The 19499-nt window shown below is 46.9% G+C and overlaps 1 pseudogene; it reads right to left on the reverse strand.

Annotated features, from left to right (window-relative positions):
- Positions 1 to 357: 357 nt before the first annotated feature.
- LOC125974396 (U2 spliceosomal RNA) lies at positions 358 to 565 on the reverse strand (annotated as a pseudogene).
- Positions 566 to 19499: the final 18934 nt, after the last annotated feature.

Consider the following 19499-nt stretch of genomic DNA (forward strand, 5'->3'; position numbering starts at 1 on the left):
GTCCTGTCTTGGTGCCGTCATGTCCTGCTGTCTTCTTGTTCCACGTCCCGGTCAGTCAGTCAAGTTATTGTTTAAGTCATGTCAGTTTACCGAGTCTGTATTTTGAGTTGCTTCAATAAACCCTGGTCCGAGCTGCACTTGGTCGTCCTGCTCCATGCTCCACCACCCGACCGTGACAGTATGAGCCCATCCAGAATCGTGTCATTGCTTGGCTTTTCGATGCATTTGGTGTAACGAGCGCGCTTCGCAGGTGCAGGGCAACATATCTGCTTCCGAGGAAGAGTTTTAAGTTCGGGACTCCTTCTCCTCTATTTTTTTTTCTTTTTCTTCATGGTGTCCCTCTTCAGTCCCTCTGACTTGGATTTCCAGGTGAAGTAAAAAATGGCTCGGTCCAATTCTAAAAGCAACTTACTTGCTGGGATGAAAACAGAACTGATTAGTAAAAGCAAGGGTAAAATCACCACTTTTATGGTTAAATTTCTCTCTTCTACGGTCAGCTCTCTTAATCCCCCAAACCCAAGAACAGATACTACACTTTATCTTAGCCAAAAGGCAGAGAAGCGATGGAGTATGCGAGTGAGGGACTCGCTTACAGGCTTCCCCGTCTACCCATTCTCACCAACGGTTTGTTAGAATAGGCCTCTTTGGCACATGTGATTAGCTAGGGAGCTTGAGCTATGCCATTATATCGCTGTAACACTTCTCTTGCTTTATTAGCTTTCTCTACTCTATGAAACCCTTTGCACATATGTAGAAGTCGCTCTCGGTTAAGATGACAAGGTCACACATTATCACACAGGCTAGGCAGTCGCCTCCTTGCAGGAAGGCGGCCAGAGTAGTATAAGAGCAGGAACCTTGGCGCTGGGAGAGGAACCTTCTTCTGCATCTCGCAGAAAGGGCTCCACAGCTGTGCATCAATCATTTTGGCATACATTAAATAGTTAAACTGTGAAGGCTTTCTCTTGGTAATTACTGTTAGCATATCGAGCATTAAAGATAAAGAACTGGGAACAAACCTAACAGGTTACAGTACGGAACAGAGTGCTGCTCTAATGGGCACTAAAAAATCGGCAAACTTGTCTGATGACTTATTTGTTCACTCTTCTTCATCCGCAGTAATGCATGTAGTAGTTCACGAGGCATATATGTGTCCCCTTTGACCAGTCTCTATCCAAATACACAGTGTAGATACCTATTAAAATGGTAGACCCGATGAACATGAAAGGCAAATGAGAATTTGCCAAGAACTTTCCAGGGTCATCATATGTACAACGGCTGCGCCAAAAGGAGTCAGGCCAGAAGAATACAGCGGAACTAACACAAGATTTGAACGCACGCCTTAGTAGAGACTGAGAGCCTAAATCCAGCGCTTCAGCGACACTACCTACCAACTGCAGTTTCAACATTGAATTTTGTTGACATTTCTAATAAAATGTGAAAGTGGATAAAAAGTTGGTTTCTCCACCAGCATCCAGGTTAGTGCTGCCCGACTGAGCTTTGTTCATAATGTAATGAGTGACAGTCAGAATCCAGTTACGAGTTGGAACCGAATGCTTGTTAGCCGATTAGAGGACTTGATGAATTGCTAGCACTGAGCAGCAGAGTGGCGCAGCGGGAGCGTGCTGGGCCCATAACCCAGAGGTGGATAGATCAAAACCATCCTCTGCTGTTTGTCTGGTTTGGACCTTCTTTCAAGTCATGCTTTTGAGAAAAAATGTCGTGCGCATTATCTTTTCCACACGTTGGTTGTGCTGCACCTGGAGGCAGGGCTCGAAGGCGAGCGTCTGGTGGCCGGGCCTTCGCCCATGGGGCCCGGCCGGGCACAACCCGAAAAGGAAACGTTGGTCCCCCTTCCCATGGGCTCACCACCTGTGCGAGGGGCCAAAGGGGTCGAGTGCAGTGTGAGCTGGGCGGTGGCCAAAGGCAGGGACCTTGGCGGTCTGATCCCCGGCTGCAGAAGCTAGCTCTTGGGACATGGAATATCACCTCTCTGGCTGGAAAGGAGCCCGAGCTGGTGTGCGAGGCAGAAAAATTCTGACTAGATATAGTCGGACTAGCCTCCACGCACAGTTTGGGTTCCGGTAGAAGCCCTCTCGAGAGGGGCTAGACTCTCTTCCACTCTGGAGTTGCCCACGGTGAGATGTGTCGAGCAGATGTGGTGGGTATACTTATTGCCCCCCCCGGCTGGGCGTCTGCACATTGGGGTTCACCCCGGTGAACGAGAGGGTAGCTTCCCTCCGCCTTCAGGTGGGGGGACGGGTCCTGACTGTTGTTTGTGTCTATGCCCACCCTTCTTGGAGTCCCTGGAGGAAGTGCTGGAGAGCGCTCCTTCTGGGGACTCCATCGTTCTACTGGGTGACTTCAATGCTCACGTGGGCAATGGCACCAGGACTTTGTAGTTGTGTCATCAGATTTTCGGCCGCATGTTTTGGACACTCGGGAGAAAAGAGGGGCGGAGCTGTCAACTGATCACCACCTGTTGGTGGGTTGGCTCCGATGGTGGGGGAAGATGCTGGTCCGACCTGGAAGACCCAAACACTCTGTGAGGGTCTGCTGGGAACGTCTGGCAGAATCTCCTGTCAGGAAGAGCTTCAACTCCCACCTCCGGCAGAGCTTTTCCCACGTCCCGGGGGAGGCGGGGGTCATTGAATTTATATAACTCGACCTCTACGTTTTAAGCTTGATGAGCCAAAATATCAGATCTTGCTCTTGTTTCCTACCGTTTTAGCCTATTTGTTTTATCCAAATCTGTTCAATCTCTGATTATAATCTGTAGCCCTACGTATTTTTCAAATTTTTATTTATTTATTTATCAAATCTCCTCAGTTCTGTCAAACTCAGTGCACAATGAACCTCCCTTCCACTTTGAACCAAGCTTCACCAAATTTGGGAACGCCGTAGCAAGGAGTGCGATTTGGTTGTCGGACACTCCAAGTCCATATCTTTTTGCCGCACTTCACCCTCTCAAGTTGGTGTTCTTTTGTTGTTGCTTCAGAGCGACCCCATCCATCACTCTTGAATGAGTCCATTGTTCAAATGAGTCAATTTTCATCATTGTGAGTTCCTCCGCTTTTCACTGTCTTTTCTCGTCCCCGAGGATGTTGTCTGTCCTCCGGAGTGTACTTGTCCTCCTCCAAGCACAACAGCAGTCTTTTCTTGTCCTTCGCCAAAGGTCAAAGGTGCTTCAGAGCCAGGCACCATTTTGTAGTTGTTCACGGCTGCAGGCGAAGTCTCGGATTGGGTTTCAGGGACTCTGACACTGAGAATGACAGGCTGGGACATCAAACTTGTAAGACTATTTCCAAATGTAGCTGCTTCCATCAATTTGCTGGTAACGTTTATTTACCAAACTTCAAATTCTCCTAATAACAGCGGTCTCGGTTTTATATCGTAAATCCTGCAACTCATCCTATTTTTGAGCTACATTTTATCTATAGTTCCAATTTAATCGGACAGTATGTTGTCTTCAGTATCATTATTGAAAATCAACTCATCGAGGTCTGCTTTCCACATCAAGCCCTGATCTGTATGTCTTGACCTCTCACATGTTATTGTCATGCTTGCTCAAAAATGTGACTTAGAGTATGGTGCTGTGAATTCTCAATCTCCCCAATGAAATTGGATCCCACCTCGTAGTTCTTATCGTTCTCATGTTCCTGTTAGCCTGCAATTGTCCAAATCAAAAATGTTTTCTTTTAACTGTCTTTCTTTTGAACCTCTAAATCTCTCGTGTTGCTAACCTATCTACACCAGAACAAAAAAATTACCACAATATAACACCAAATGTATTCGAAAATTCATTGTCATAACGTGTTGTATTATTACTATCTTCCACTATCTGTCCTACTCACTCCCCCCTTTTTGAGGGTTGGCAACGCCCATGCCTCACACCTTGACAAACTTTTTGGGAGAATGCGTTCTTTACTACATACGATTCCATCATCATTTAAGTTGACTTTCTTTCCAAAACGCTTCTCAATTTCTCAGTTCACACATCTTCTGCATGTGTTACTGGTTCTCCAGTTTTTTTTCTTCTAGTTAATTATCAATCCAAAAGTTACGTGTTTCTTTCTAACATTCAACCTGCTCAAAATCATTCTTTCATCAAAGTCGCTCTACTAATTTTCCATAGTAGTCGCCAACGACTTCAACCATTCAACCTTTCATTCAGGCAATCATTCATCAATGCTCATCATATGTATCTCACACAGTCTCCAAAAAGGAGTCTTCCTATCACATTGGTCCCAATTCATCCAAGCTCACCACACAACATTCATATATCATTTTCAACTCAGGTTTCCTGGTAGAACAATCCACCAATTCAAAAAAACTTAACTAAAACAAACAATTGGCAAATTAATCTGAATTTTTTCTTTGTTTTTAAATTTGAAGAACTCAATCTCTCAGATTTAGCTTGCAATTAGAATTTTGCATAATCTTATAACACAACCAATCAATTATTCCTATTAAATGTAGCATTGCAAAATCTTAAATTCACAATTTAGCTTCTTCCAATTCCTGAAAGCATGTTCTGTCATTTTTTTTTTTTTTTTTTTTTTTTTCTTCGAATTTCTCATGTGGGCTCGACACTTAACATGCACTAATGTGGATTAGTTTCTGCTTGCAAACAGATTTCTCTCTTTTTCCTCTCATTTTTATCTTTCAAAATCATTTCTGTTCTGCGGTGCACAGTCCACAGTCTAGCAAATTTTTTTTTTTTTTTTTTTTTTTTTTATACTAAAACTTTAGCCAATGTTCATCATTTTAACATACGCACACACATGCACAGCTCTCGCACGCAAAAGGTAGTTCCCAGCACCAATGATTCGTCACAGGCTGGCCATTTCCTGTGGTCGATCATGAGCTGGTCCCTCCCATGCACACGAGGACAGCACATTCTAATTTTATTTATTTATCTTCTAGAAGCAAGTTGCATTTCTTTACCACTTGAACTCTCAACTTCCTTTCTACTCCATACTTTCTCTTCCACTTCGGCATATATTGCATACAATTAAGAAATCTACTTGCCATGAACTTCTCGTTTTAAAGAAGAGCAGAGCAAGAGATTTACCGTTTTTATTTCCCATATTAATTCTAGTAGTTTTAGGTTATACAATCTCTTTGTCTCAAAAATATTATTATTATTATTATTACTATTATTACTTATTTATTTCTTTAACTATTGCTTTGAGGATCCTCAATGCAGGTTTAAATTGACCTTTCAACAAATTACTAGCCTGTTTTTTTGCCATGGATCAACGCTAGAACTGCTTCTTAGTCAATTTATCCTACCAGTCACACACTCAATCACACTAACTCCAGCGCTTTTTTAGGCCTCATGGCTCGGACAAACCAAAGCCGTATCTCATAGCTCGGATAAACCAAAGCCGAATCTCATAGCTCGGACAAACCAAAGCCGAATCTCATAGCTCGGACAAACCAAAGCCGAATCTCATAGCTCGGACAAACCAAAGCCGAATCTCATAGCTCGGACAAACCAAAGCCGAATCTCATAGCTCGGACAAACCAAAGCCGTATCTTTAGCGCTTTAACTTACTTGTCCCCTGGTTCGTTGCACCGCCGGATCCCGTCAATCCACCTCTGTCAGACGAAGGCAGACCTAAGATGCTGGCCCAGCGAAGAATTCTCTTCCCAGGACTTTCTTTTCCAGGTCCTCCTAATGGACGCTGGCTTGTCGACAATGCAGCACGTCCTCCTTCGCCGGTCAGATGGTGGGTATGAGGATCCCGGGTCACGGCACCAAAATGTTAGAGATTTGCTCACTCCAACTTATTTTGCAAGAACCAAACAGAAGACAAGCAAGTTCTTTTAGACACCTGCAGGTGGAGAGTCCATTCGTCGCTGTCTGAACAGCGATTATCGAATGAAGTCTAAAAATCTCCTCCCTGCAAGGACATATTTATTAGGAGGAACAGAGTGGGGGTGAGTGGACAGGTTTGGTGAACCCCCGGGCTCTGATAAGATCAGAGCAGGGGGTGTTTTACACTGTTGTGGGAAACAGAACAACTTTGATTGCTTCCCCTGCAGCTGGTCAATCAAGCAGAGGAAGCAACCACTTCATCTTACTCTGCATTGTGAGGGCAAGACGTGATTGATTTAATCATTACATTGTGAGGGCAAGACAAGATTGATTTAATCATTACAGTCTACATTCCAACATAATCCTACGATAAAGATAACCTGGAAAACCCTAACACGCACGTCTTCGTTTTTTCCCGCTTTGTTTGTGTGTGTGTGTGTGTGTGTGTGGGGGGGGGGGGGTTGTGCGTGTTGGCTTCACTTGAGTTCAATTTGGTATTTTGGTCAAAAGCGCATGTGGTGAAATTCCACAAAGTAGGATGGGCAAACACATTCCAGTAAACTATTAGTGTCAATTGGGCTCTCGAAATGGCAGGGAAAAGATGCACAGCAAAACGGAAATATGTAGATGAACACAGGACGTTTTTATCAGAGTGGGAAAGTTTCTATTTTTTGTTGAACGTGATGGCAAACCATTCTGCCTGATATGTCAGACCTCAGCGCATTTCAAAGATTCAAATCTTCAGCGCCATGCACTTCAGCTCACTCCATGGCTAACATTGATCAGGCGTCGAACCCGCAACATCATGCTTAAGAGGTGGACATGCTAACCAGTGCGCCATTATGTCAACGCATAATAACTAAGTCTACTGATCAAAACAGCGGTTACTATATGACGTCGCTACGTCGTGGTCAAGTGACGCAGACAAGACATCAATGGACGGACCTTCCTCCGAAATTAGAATCCGTGGGCAGAGTTAACTTGTTTAAAAGGGAGTGGGCAGAAGAAATATTTAATTTATTTAAATCTATTTTGAGTGCACACCATTATGCCAATGCATAACAACTGTAAATCTACTAAATGGAATGTCTGCTGTACGCGCACTTGCTCCTTTTTTTTCTGCTCCTCTTATTTATTTATTGTTGTGTTATTTATTCATTATTTATTCAGCACGCTTTTGTTATACTTGTTTACTTGTTTGTCTGTTCATTGTTCTTCATGTCTTGTCACCGTGGGATAGGGGGGAACGAAATTTCGGTTTCTTTATGTGTCTTTGGCATGTGGAGAAATTGACAATAAAGCTGACTTTGACTTTGACTTTGAAAACAAAACAGCGGTTGCTATATGACATCTGCCACGTTGTGGTCACGTGACAGACGTGACGTCGATGGGCGAAACTTCCGCCGGAATTCAAATCCGCGGGGAGAGTTAACTTGTTTAAAAGGGAGTGGGCAGAAGAATTATTTAATTTATTCAAATCCATTTGGAGTGTGCGCCATTATGTCAATGCATAACAACTGTAAGTCTACTAAACAAAACAGCGGTTGCTATATGACGTCTGCCACGTCGTGGTCACGTGACGCGGATGTGACGTCGACGCCTACTTTACATCCCACCGATCACAGGACCCCTCGGCTGCATAACCGCGCCCCCTTCCCAACCAATCGGATTTGCTATACGCGAAAACGACGCCAATGGGCGGGCTCTTCCGCCAGAATTTAAATCCGTGGGCGTGGCTCGCAACAGGAAGTAGGAAAATGTTGACAAAGACACAGCGGATGGTAACATACGACTAACGAGAGAAATATTTTTATTTTCTGCTTGCAACTGGACCGTCCAGAGTGTACACGGTAAGTACAACTCATCGTTTTTAAAAAGAAGTACTTTTGTTGCCCTGAAAAGCGAGTGAGTGTGGCGTTTGGGGGGAACGTCGAATTTCGACGATTATTTCGACTGGTCAACGGTTGTAAATGATTGCGTTGATTAAAAACTTTATTTAACTCTACTCTTAACTTTGCCGTTTCAGATATGCGGGTATTACACCGCGGAAATGACGTCAATAGGCTGAACTGTCACCAAAATTTAAATCTGTGGGCGCAATGGCCTTGAGCGAGACAACGGATACAAACACGACGACTATCAACAGAAATATCTTTATTTTCTGCTTGCAAGTGGACCGTCTAGAGCACATATGTCAGAGTCAAGGCCCGCGGGCCACATCCGGCCCGCGAGAAGGTTTTGTACGGCCCCTGGGATGATCTTGATTTATTATTAGAACCGGCCCGCAGACCGCAGCAAGCCGGCAGCCCGCAGATCTTTCACACGCACCAATACTATATTTTCCCACAATGCAACGCTGAAGCACCGAGCAGTAGGCTGCTTGATTTCAGTGTTTATTAGCAAAGCAGTCGTCAGCATAACTGTAAAATTAACCCTCAGATACCCATCATAAATGGCAAAAAGGAAGGTGGACACTGAGAACCGGGGGTTTCAAACAAGGTGGGAGTCGGAGTATATGTTCGCGGAGGTAGCTGGAAAATCTGTGTGTCTTCTGTGTGGAGAAAGTGTGGCGGTACTGAAAGAGTATTATCTGAGACATTATGAAACGGAACACGCGGACAAAAACAAGAATATAGACATGGAACAAAGGCTACAGAAGGCCGAGGAATTAAAACGAGGCCTCAAATCTCGACAGGCTCTGTTCTAAAAAGCCAAAACACAAGGCTAGGCTGCTGTCAAGGCCAGTTTTATTTTGGCAGAAGAGATCGCTAAATTAGCCCGGCCATTTAAGGAGGGGGATTTCATCAAAAACTGTCTGATTAAAGTTTGTGTTTTTACTCAGTTCAAGTTTAAAAGTTAAAGTTTAATATTTTTTTCACTGCATGTTACTTATCCTTGAGGAAAGTGTTGTTTTTGATTAACAGATTTCTGCACTTTATTTTATTGTATTTCAATCCAATTATATTTTTAAAATATTTCAGTTGAGTGGATAATAGAAAATTGCTATTATTTTTTTCTTTGAAGTAAATTTAGCTCACTTTTGCTAAAATAGAAAATATAGGTTACTGGTGGTGCCTTGAATAATACAGGTTTCTTTCATTTAATGTTCATGTTATGGGGATTTTTATATAAAGGAAATTTGTCTTTTCTGTCTGTTGAAAATTAAAGATTATTGACAAAGCCATAAGAAAATATTGCTTTATTTATCTGATCATATTGGAATATATTTGTTAGGTTTTCAGTAGGTTCAATTAGGTTCACTAGACTACATGCGTCATTTAAAAAAAAAATTCAATGAACATTCGATCAGTCCGGCCCTCGGCTTGTAGCTAATTTTTTTATTGGGCCCTCCGTCCATTTGACTTTGACACCCCTGGTCTAGAGCGTACACGGTAAGTACAACTCATTGTGTTTAAAAATATTTACGTTTGTGTAGTTTGCGTTGCGTTACATCTGTGAATGTTGGTTGAGGCTAAATGTTAATGTTCAATTTCCTTCCTTTAGGTTCCACGGTGTTTGTTGGCTGTAAGTTTTCCACTGCAAGAAGAGGCTCGTATCATTGACCAGGAGCGAGCTACAAGTATCATTGACCAGGAGCGAGCTACAATGGTGAGTAGCCATAACATTCATGTTAAACACTTCCTATTTCATGTCTAACAGTACTTGATTTAACAAATAACCATAAATAAATACAGTGTGGGCACTGAAGTTAACATATGTGATTATACTGCCTAATCCGTCACCGAGTATATTGTTGCAAAGTAATAAAAGATCCAAAGTTGTAATTCAGAATAGTTTTCAAAAGAAGGCCATTAGAATTATATACAAGTCTGATTACCCTGAACATAATAACAAGCTATTAATTAAATCACAAATTCTTCAACTCAAAGATTTGGTAGATTATCAGACAAATAATGTCTAACAGTAATTGATTTAACACATCACGATAAGTAGATTGAGTGTGGGCACTCTCAAGTTAACATATGTGATTATACTGCCTAATCTGTTACAGAGTATGTTGTTGCCAAGTAATGTAGAATAGATCCAAAGTAGTAATCCAGAATAGTTTTGAAAAGGCCATTAGAATAATAAACAAATCTGATTACCTTGAACATAGTAACAAGCTAAGTGTTTAATATGTCCTACGAAGTCAAAATTGGGCACCATCATGTGGTGAAATTTGGAATTGCATCACATCCAATTTTGCCTGGGAACAAACAGATTAAATAAATCTTAGTTTTGAATAAGCCACTCCTTCTCAAACAAGTAAACTCTGCCCATTTTGCGCAGTAGATGTTCTGTTAATATCTAGTATTTATACAAAGTCATAATTTAAATTGCTTTCAACCTTCATTCATCGGTTCAACCAACATTACTCGCTCTTATTACCAATTTGTATCGATTTAACTAAGCGTTTAATACTTCCTATCAGGTCTCAAGTCAAGATTTGGCAAAATACAATTTCAGCAAATCCAATTTTGCCAGGGAACAAAAATAGATTAAATAAACTAAATAAGTCTTCTTCCCATTAAATACATCAGAAAAGTTTGTCTTGTAACCAGTCCTCTTCAAACAAGTAAAGTCTGCCCATTTTGTGCCGTAGATTTTGTGTCTATGCCTAGTATTTATAAAAAATCATAATTTAAACGACTTCTTTCCTTCATTCACTTTGGAAATTTGGAATTGCAGCAAATCGAATTTTGCCAGGGAACAAAAATAGATCAATTAAACTAAATAAGTCTTCTTCCCATTGAATAAATTAAAGAAGTCTGTCTTGTAACCAGTCATTTTCAAACAAGTAAAGTCTGCCCATTTTGTGCCGTAGATTTTGTGTTTATGCCTAGTATTTATACAAAATCATAATTTAAAGGATTTCATTCCTTCATTCACTTTGGAAATTTGGAATTGCAGCACATCAAATTTTGCCTGGGAAGAAAAGTAGATTAAATAAATTTAATAAGTCTTACTACTTCCCATTAAATAAATTAAATACGTCTTACTTGTTCCCACTCCTTTTCAAAAAAGTAGTTTAAAACGAGGGCCCTTCACTCAACCTTTAACCCTATTTATTCACCTTCTAGGCTAAGTGTTAAAGGCTAAATGTTAAAGGCTAAGTGTTAGAGGCTAAGTGCCAGAGGCTAGGCGCCAGAGGCGAGTTTTTGTGGGCTGAAGTTTTAGTAGGGTTAGTGTGAATACAATCCAAAAGAATACAACAGAATACAATACAATAGAATATAATACATAGATTAAATTCAATAGCTCTTACTACTTCCCATTAAATAAATTAAATACGTCTTACTTGTTCCCAATCCTTTTCAAAAAAGTTGTTTAAAACGAGGGCCCTTCACTCAACCTTTAACCTCAACCCCGCACGTCACATTGTGTTGTATCTGTGAATGTTGGTTGTGGCCAAATGATAGTTTTCTTTCATTCGTTTAGGTTCCACGGTGTTTGTTGGCTATATGTTTTCCACTGTCAGAAGGATGAAAATACAAAGTACAACGCTTGGACGTGGGCAAAGACGTCATCGGTGAGTCCTTCCTGTTAAGGATCGGACAGTACAGCCAAGTGCGGGACGACGGACTTTATTGGAAGGGGATGAGGGGAACAGCCGGCGCTGGAGCGGCGATCGGGCTGGAGAGGACAAACGGTTCTGCGGGGGTTTCGAATAGTCAAGCGAGTCAAGTTTCTCCGGGACTGATGAGCGAAGCAGCATCAAGGGACAGACTGGCACTCGGTTCTGCGCTTGCAGCGCTGATATAGCGCTGTCCATGAATCCGTGGCAGGTGACGGTGATTCCACTGACAGGGGGGGCGTGGTCCCGTCGCAGGTGGCACCAGCACGTGACAGAACCCCCCCCACAAGGGACGGCTCCCGACGTCCCCAGGAACCGAAAACAACAAAACAACAACAACAAAAAAAAAGGAAGGCAATACCCCGGGCGGCCAGGTGGAGGGGTCAGCACACCGCTGAAACGTCCGACACCTCGCCAGACGCAGGCTCGACGGGCGCGGGGGCAGAAGAACCCGGTACCGGTGGGCAAGACCTCCCCGGACCCTCACCCCTGGTCCCCTCGTCCCTCCTCGGGCGCCCGCGCCGAGGACCCGGTTGGTCCGGATGACAGCGATGGAACTCCGTGATGAGCGAACGGTCGAGTATCCAGCGGCTCGGAACCCAGGAGCGGTGCGCGTCGTCATAACCCTCCCAGTCCACGAGATATTGTAGGCCCCGACCACGCCGCCGCGATCGGAGCAGGGAGCGGACAGCGTAAGCCGGGCCCCCATCGACGAGCTGGGGCGGCGGCGGCGGAACGGGCGCCGGCGCCAACGCGCTCTCATGGATGGGCCGCACACGGGACACGTGGAACGTGGGATGAACCTTCATGGAGTCTGGAAGGAGCAGACGGACTGCGGCCGGGCCAATCACCTTCTGGATAGGGAACGGTCCAACAAAGCGGGGCGCCAGTTTGCGGGATCCCGCTCGCAGCGGCAAATCCCGCGTCGAGAGCCACACACGCTGCCCCACTCTGTACTCCGGAGCCGGCGTCCGGTGCTTGTTCGCCTGGCGGGCGTAGCCTGAAACAGAGCGGAGAAGAGTGACCCGGCCCCTCGCCCAGGCACGATGACAACGGCGGACACAAGCCTGGGCCGACGGGCACGCCGCACCACGCTCCTGGTGGGCGAACAAGGGTTGCTGGTACCCGAAGACGCAGTGGAAAGGCGAAAGTCGAGGTGGGAAGGGAATTGTGAGCATACTCTACCCAGGAAAGCTGTTGAACCCACCCGCGCTGGTCCCCGGCGGCCATGCATCGGAGAGCCCTGCCCAGTTCCTGGTTCAGGCGCTCCGCTTGACCGTTGGACTGAGGGTGAAACCCCGAGGAGAGGCTGGCCGTGGCGTCGAGGAGTCGGCAGAACTCCATCCAGAAGGTGGACGCGAATTGAGGTCCTCGGTCTGACACGATGTCTTGTGGAAGACCGTGGTGACGAAACACCTCCCGCACCATGATGGACGCCGTCTGCTTCGCAGATGGGAGCTTAGGCAGAGGGATGAAATGCGTCATCTTGCTAAAACGGTCTACCACCGTGAGGACCACCGTGTTTCCCTCTGAGGGGGGGAGGCCTGTGACAAAGTCAATTGACAGGTGAGACCAGGGACGCTGGCGAACCGGCAAGGGTTGAAGCAGCCCGGCCGGAGGACGAGTAGACGTCTTTTAGCGGTTACAGATTGAGCAGGCTCTGACGTAATCGCTGGTGTCCACTTGCCAGGTGGGCCACCAGAAACGCTGTGCCACCACGTACCTCGTGCGTGCAGCGCCGGGATGACAGGCCAGGCGTGAGTCGTGCGCCCATTGCAGCACGGCCAATCGCAGGCCTTCAGGGACGAACAGGCGACCCTCCGGGCAGTTGCTGGGGCCGGGTTGATCGCGTGATGCGGTTTCCACTTGGCGTTCGATCTCCCATGTGAGAGCCGCCACCCGAACCGAGCTCGGGAGGATAGTGGGAGGCGGACCCTGTCCCTCCTCCCCACCAGGAAACAAACGCGACAGGGCGTCCGCCTTCGCGTTACGGGAACCCGGTCTGTAGGAAAGAGAGAACTCAAACCGGTCAAAGAACAGAGCCCACCGTGCTTGTCTCGCGTTCAGTCTCTTGGCCGATCTCAGATACTCCAAGTTGCGGTGGTCGGTCCAGACAATGAACGGAGTGGTGGCGCCCTCCAGCCAATGTCGCCACTCCTCCAAAGCCAACTTGACGGCGAGGAGCTCACGATTACCGATGTCATACTTCCTTTCTGAGGCTGACAAACGGCGAGAAAAGAAGGCACACGGATGGAGACGATCGTCTTGGCGGCTACGTTGAGACAACACCGCCTCGACACCCACGTCCGAGGCGTCCACTTCGACCACGAACTGTCTGTCGGGATCGGGAACTCTGAGGATGGGAGCGGATGTGAACCTCCTCTTAAGCTCCTGAAATGCCTGTTCCCCCTGTTCTGTCCATTTGTATGGGGAGGCGGGGCTGGTAAGGGCGGTGAGTGGCGCGGCCACCGTGCTGTATCCACGGATAAAACGTCGCTAAAAGTTCGCGAAACCTAAGAATTGTTGCAGCCGCTTGCGTGTCTCGGGAACAGGCCATGACGTGACCGCCTCCACCTTCCCAGGGTCCATTTCGATGGATCCCTCACGCACCACGTAGCCGAGGAATTTGACAGAGGAGGCGTGGAACTCGCACTTCTCTGCCTTCACGTAGAGCGAATTCTCTAGGAGGCGTCGCAGCACCGCCCAAACATGCTTGATGTGCTCAGGAAGCGAGCGGGAGAAGATGAGGATGTCGTCCAAATAAACGAACACAAATTTGTCCAGCATGTCTCGTAACACGTCGTTTATCAGGGACTGGAAAACTGCTGGGGCGTTGGTGAGCCCAAACGGAACCACCAAGTACTCGTAGTGTCCGCTCGGGGTGTTGAAAGCCGTCTTCCACTCGTCTCCCTCCCGGATGCGGATCAGGTGGTAGGCGTTGCGAAGATCCAGCTTTGTGAAGATGGTGGCACCCTGAAGGCTCTCAAAGGCGGAAGAAAGAAGAGGCAGAGGGTATCGGTTCTTTACGGTGATCTCGTTTATTCCCCGGTAGTCGATACACGGGCGGAGCGTGCCCTCCTTCTTCTTCACGAAGAAAAACCCCGCTCCCGCAGGTGAAGAGGACGGCCGTATGATACCGGCTGCCAGGGACTCCCGGATGTATTCCTCCATAGCCCGGCGCTCAGGAGCGGACAGGGAGTAGACGCGTCCCTTGGGAGGGAAGGTGCCGGGCAACAGGTCGATGGCGCAATCGTAGGACCGGTGTGGAGGAAGAGAAGCGGCCCTGGCTTTACTTAAAACCTCCTTGAGTTCGTGATAAACTGCTGGGACATTGGAGATGTCGGGACTGTACCTGGGCAGGGCTCTGCCGAGTGGGCTGGTGGCCGCCTTCAGGCACACTCGATGGCAGCGTTCGCTCCACTGCCGTACCACCCCCACCTCCCAGTCCAGCACCGGGTTGTGCTGCCGCAACCAAGGGTGCCCCAGGATGAGCTGCTGTCCTAGGAGGGAAAGAAGAAAAAACTGGATGGTCTCGTGGTGATTGCCGGAGAGCATTACCTTAACCGGTTCCGTCACGAAAGCCACCTCGCCAATCAGACGGCCATCAATGGCACGCGCGGGAATGGACGGGCTCAGCGGGAGGAAGCCGACACCCCACTGACGCGCCAGGCTAATGTCCATGATGTTCCCCTCCGCGCCGGAATCCACCAAGGCCGCCACGTTCTGGTCGCCCGCCGCAAGCTGGACACGTGCCTGTAGCGTGAGCGTGCTGGGACTGGGAGAGCCGGTGCTGGTCGAGCTCACGCGGATCCCCCGACGCCGCGTGAGCTCCGGCCTTTTAACGGGCACCCCGCCACCCGATGGCCCCCCTCCCCACAGTAAAAACACAAGCCCAGCGAGAGGCGTCGACGGTGCTCCTCCGAGGGAACCCAAGCCCCTCCCAGATCCATGGGCTCGGCGGGTGGTGTGGTTGACGGGTCCCCAGCAGACGGAGGAATGTGGCCACGCGGATTCCGCGGGGACCTCCTCTCCCGATCGCGCCGCCGCGTCCGGATCCGCCGGTCTACTCGGGCCGCCAAGTCCATCGCGCCCTTCAGGGTTCGCAGGCGATCGTAAGACACCAGTTCGTCTTTCATATACTCGGCGAGGCCGTTTAGGAATGTGCTAACGAGCGCTGGCGCGTTCCATCCGCTGCTGCCGGCCAACGTCTGGAACTTAAGGGCGTACTCCGCGACCGATCGGCTACCTTGACGCAGCGTCGCCAGTTCCTCGGCGGCGTCTTCGGCGGCGGATCCCAGGTCGAACAGGCAGAGCAATTCCTCTGCGAAGGCGTCAAAGGAATCGCATGCCGGGGCCATCCTTTCATACTCTGCCAAACCCCATAGCCGCGCCTCGCCCGTGAGGTGGGTTAGAACGAACCCGACCTTGGCTGATTCTGACGCAAACATTATGCGACAGTTGGTCACAAACGCCCTCACGTGCTTGGGATCGCCGTTGAACTTCTCGATGTTGCCGAGGCGGGGCTCCGGGACGTCCACGAGCCTCCTGGCCTCGGCAGACGGGCGGTGCTGGGGTGCTGTGACAGCCGGGGACGCACCCACCGACAGTCTCTGGAGGGCTTGGGCCATCTCCTGCTGCTGCAGCTGTTGTTGCTGACCAACCTCGATCAGGTTCCGGATGTCGGCGGACAGGCTGCTGATGGCGGTCTCGGCTCGCTCCAGTCGGCTCAATGCCGTCTCGTCGTTCGCTGACTGCATAGTGTTGGCCAGTCTGTACTGTTAAGGATCGGACAGTACAGCCAAGTGCGTGACGACGGACTTTATTGGAAGGGGATGATGGGAACAGCCGGCGCTGGAGCGGCGATCGGGCTGGAGAGGACAAACGGTTCTGCGGGGGTTTCGAATAGTCAAGCGAGTCAAGTTTCTCCGGGACTGATGAGCGAAGCAGCATCAAGGGACAGACTGGCACTCGGTTCTGCGCTTGCGGCGCTGATATAGCGCTGTCCATGAACCCGTGGCAGGTGACGGTGATTCCACTGACAGGGGGGGCGTGGTCCCGTCGCAGGTGGCACCAGCACGTGACACTTGCTTCCTATTTATTTACCTTCTAGGTGCTAGAGGCTAAGTGTTAGAGGCTAAGTGTTAGAGGCTAAGTGTTAAAGGCAACACAATCCGAACAACACAACACAATACGAACAACTCAACACAATACGAACAACACAATATGAACAACACAACACAATACGAACAACACAACACAATACGAACAACACAACACAATACGAACAACACAACACAATACGAACAACACAACACATTACTAACAACACAACACAATACGGACAACACAACGATACTGCACTGAACAACACGATACCGCACTGAACAACATGATACCGCACGGAACAACACCATCCCGCACTGAACAACACCATGCCGCACTGAACAACACCATGCCGCACTGAATTACACCATGCCGCACTGAACTACACCATGCCGCACTTAACAACACCATGCCGCACTTAACAACACCATGCTGCACTGAACAACACCATGCCGCACTGAACAGCACCATGCCGCACTGAACAACACCATGCCGCACTGAACAACACCATGCCGCACTGAACAACACCATGCTGCACTTAACAACACCATGCCGCACTGAACAACACCATGCCGCACTGAACAACACCATGCAGCACTGAACTACACCATGCCGTACTGAACAACACGACGCCGCACTGAACAACACGACGCCGCACAGAACAACACGACGCCGCACAGAATAACACAATACCGCACAAAACAACACAATACCGCACAAACAGTTTTAGATAATATTATGTCGCAGTCATGTGACGCGGACATGACGTCAATAGGCGGAACTCACGGCAAAAGTATAATCCGTGGGCGTGACTTGCAACAGGAAGTAGGAAAGCGGCAATGCTGGCAAACAAGACACAGCGGTTAGTAACACGACGACTAACAAGACAAATATTTTTGTTTTCAGCTTGCAACTTGACCGTCTAGAGCGTACAGGTAATTACAACTCATTGTTTTGAAAAATATGTTTTTTTTGTGTAGCCCTGAAAAGCGAGGGAGTGTGGCGTTTGGGAGGAACGTCGAACTCGGCGTCTGCTTCCAGCCACAGACGCCAAATTTCGACGATTATTTCGACTGGTCAACGGTTGTAAATGATTGCGTTGATTAAAAACGTTAACTCTACTCTTAACTTTGCCGTTTCAGATATGCGGGTATTACACCGCGGAAATGACGTCAATAGGCTGAACTCTCGCCAAAATTCAAATCTGTGGGCGCAATGGCCTTGAGCGAGACAACAGATACAAACACGACGATTATCAACAGAAATATCTTTATTTTCTGCTTGCAAGTGGACCGTCTAGAGCGTACACGGTAAGTACAACTCATTGTGTTTAAAAATATTTACGTTTGTGAATGTTGGTTGAGGCTAAATGTTAATGTTTAATTTCATTCCTTTAGGTTCCATGGTGTTTGTTGGCTGTATGTTTTCCACTGCAAGAAGAGGCTCGTATCATTGACCAGCAGGAGCTACAATGGTGAGTACCCCTTTCGTCGTCCATTTATGTGAAACACTTCCTATTTCACGTCTAACAGTACTCGATTTAACAAATAACCATAAATAAATACAGTGTGGGCAGTCAAGTTAACATATGTGATTATCCTGCCTAATATGTTTATCACAAATATGTCACTAATCACTAAAATGTTTGTTTATCACAACACCTTTGGACCTTCAGCAATCGATTATTTCCCTTCATCTACATAGAGACAGAACGATGGTGTCATAAACATCTCATTCATTTCACCAAATAACTTCACGCAGGTGGATAACGGCCGTCTCGGTCACGCTATGTTGCGTGATGCAGTTTTGAAGAACTAAATGCATTTATTCAATGAATAAGTCAAGCTAGATCTATGTTTACGATGTTGTAAGTTACGGTACCGATTGAAGTTGAGTCCGAAGCCAGTGGAAAACAGCACTGCGTTTGTGCTCTCCAGGTACAAATGTTGTGATCTCTGACTGACGACCGGGCGAGACTCGAGTAAGAGATGTCCAAACGAGCTCCGGCAGGGCGGGCCGAGGCGGAGTGAACGGGCGCCCTTCAGGCCGCCAATGACGAGCTGAGAGCCAAACTGATGGACGTCCAGTTAGAACTTCAGCAGGAGAAGAACAAGGTGAAAACCTCAACAGACAGACACTGCCTGCCTCCAGTGGCAGAGTTTACTTGTTTGAGAAGGAGTGGCTTATTCAAAACTAAGATTTATTTAATCTGTGTGTTCCCAGGCAAAATTGGATGTGATGCAATTCCAAATTTCACCACATGATGGTGCCCAATTTTGACTTCATAGGACATATTAAACACTTAGCTTGTTATTATGTTCAAGGTAATCATATTTGTTTATTATTCTAATGGCCTTTTCAAAACTATTCTGGATTACTACTTTGGATCTATTCTACATTACTCGGCAACAACATACTCTGTAACAGATTAGGCAGTATAATCACATATGTTAACTTGAGAGTGCCCACACTCAATCTACTTATCGTGATGTGTTAAATCAATTACTGTTAGACATTATTTGTCTGATAATCTACCAAATCTTTGAATTGAAGAATTTGTGATTTAATTAATGGCTTGCTATTATGTTCAGGGTAATCAGACTTGTATATAATTCTAATGGCCTTCTTTTGAAAACTATTCTGAATTACAACTTTGGATCTTATATTACTTTGCAACAATATACTCGGTGACAGATTAGGCAGTATAATCACATATGTTAACTTCAGTGCCCACACTGTATTTATTTATGGTTATTTGTTAAATCAAGTACTGTTAGACATGAAATAGGAAGTGTTTAAGATAAATGTTATGGTTACTCACAATTGTAGATTGCTCCTGGTCAATGATACGAGCCTCTTCTTGCAGTGGAAAACTTGCAGCCAACAAACACCGTGGAACCTAAAGGAATGAAATTAAACATTAACACTTCGCCTCGACCAATATTCACACGTACAACGCAACGCGGCTACACTTCTGCTAGGGTTAGCGCCTCAGCTACA

The sequence above is a fragment of the Syngnathus scovelli genome, chromosome 8 (genome assembly GCF_024217435.2).
Source record: "Syngnathus scovelli strain Florida chromosome 8, RoL_Ssco_1.2, whole genome shotgun sequence".
NCBI classification, from domain to species: Eukaryota; Metazoa; Chordata; class Actinopteri; order Syngnathiformes; family Syngnathidae; genus Syngnathus; species Syngnathus scovelli.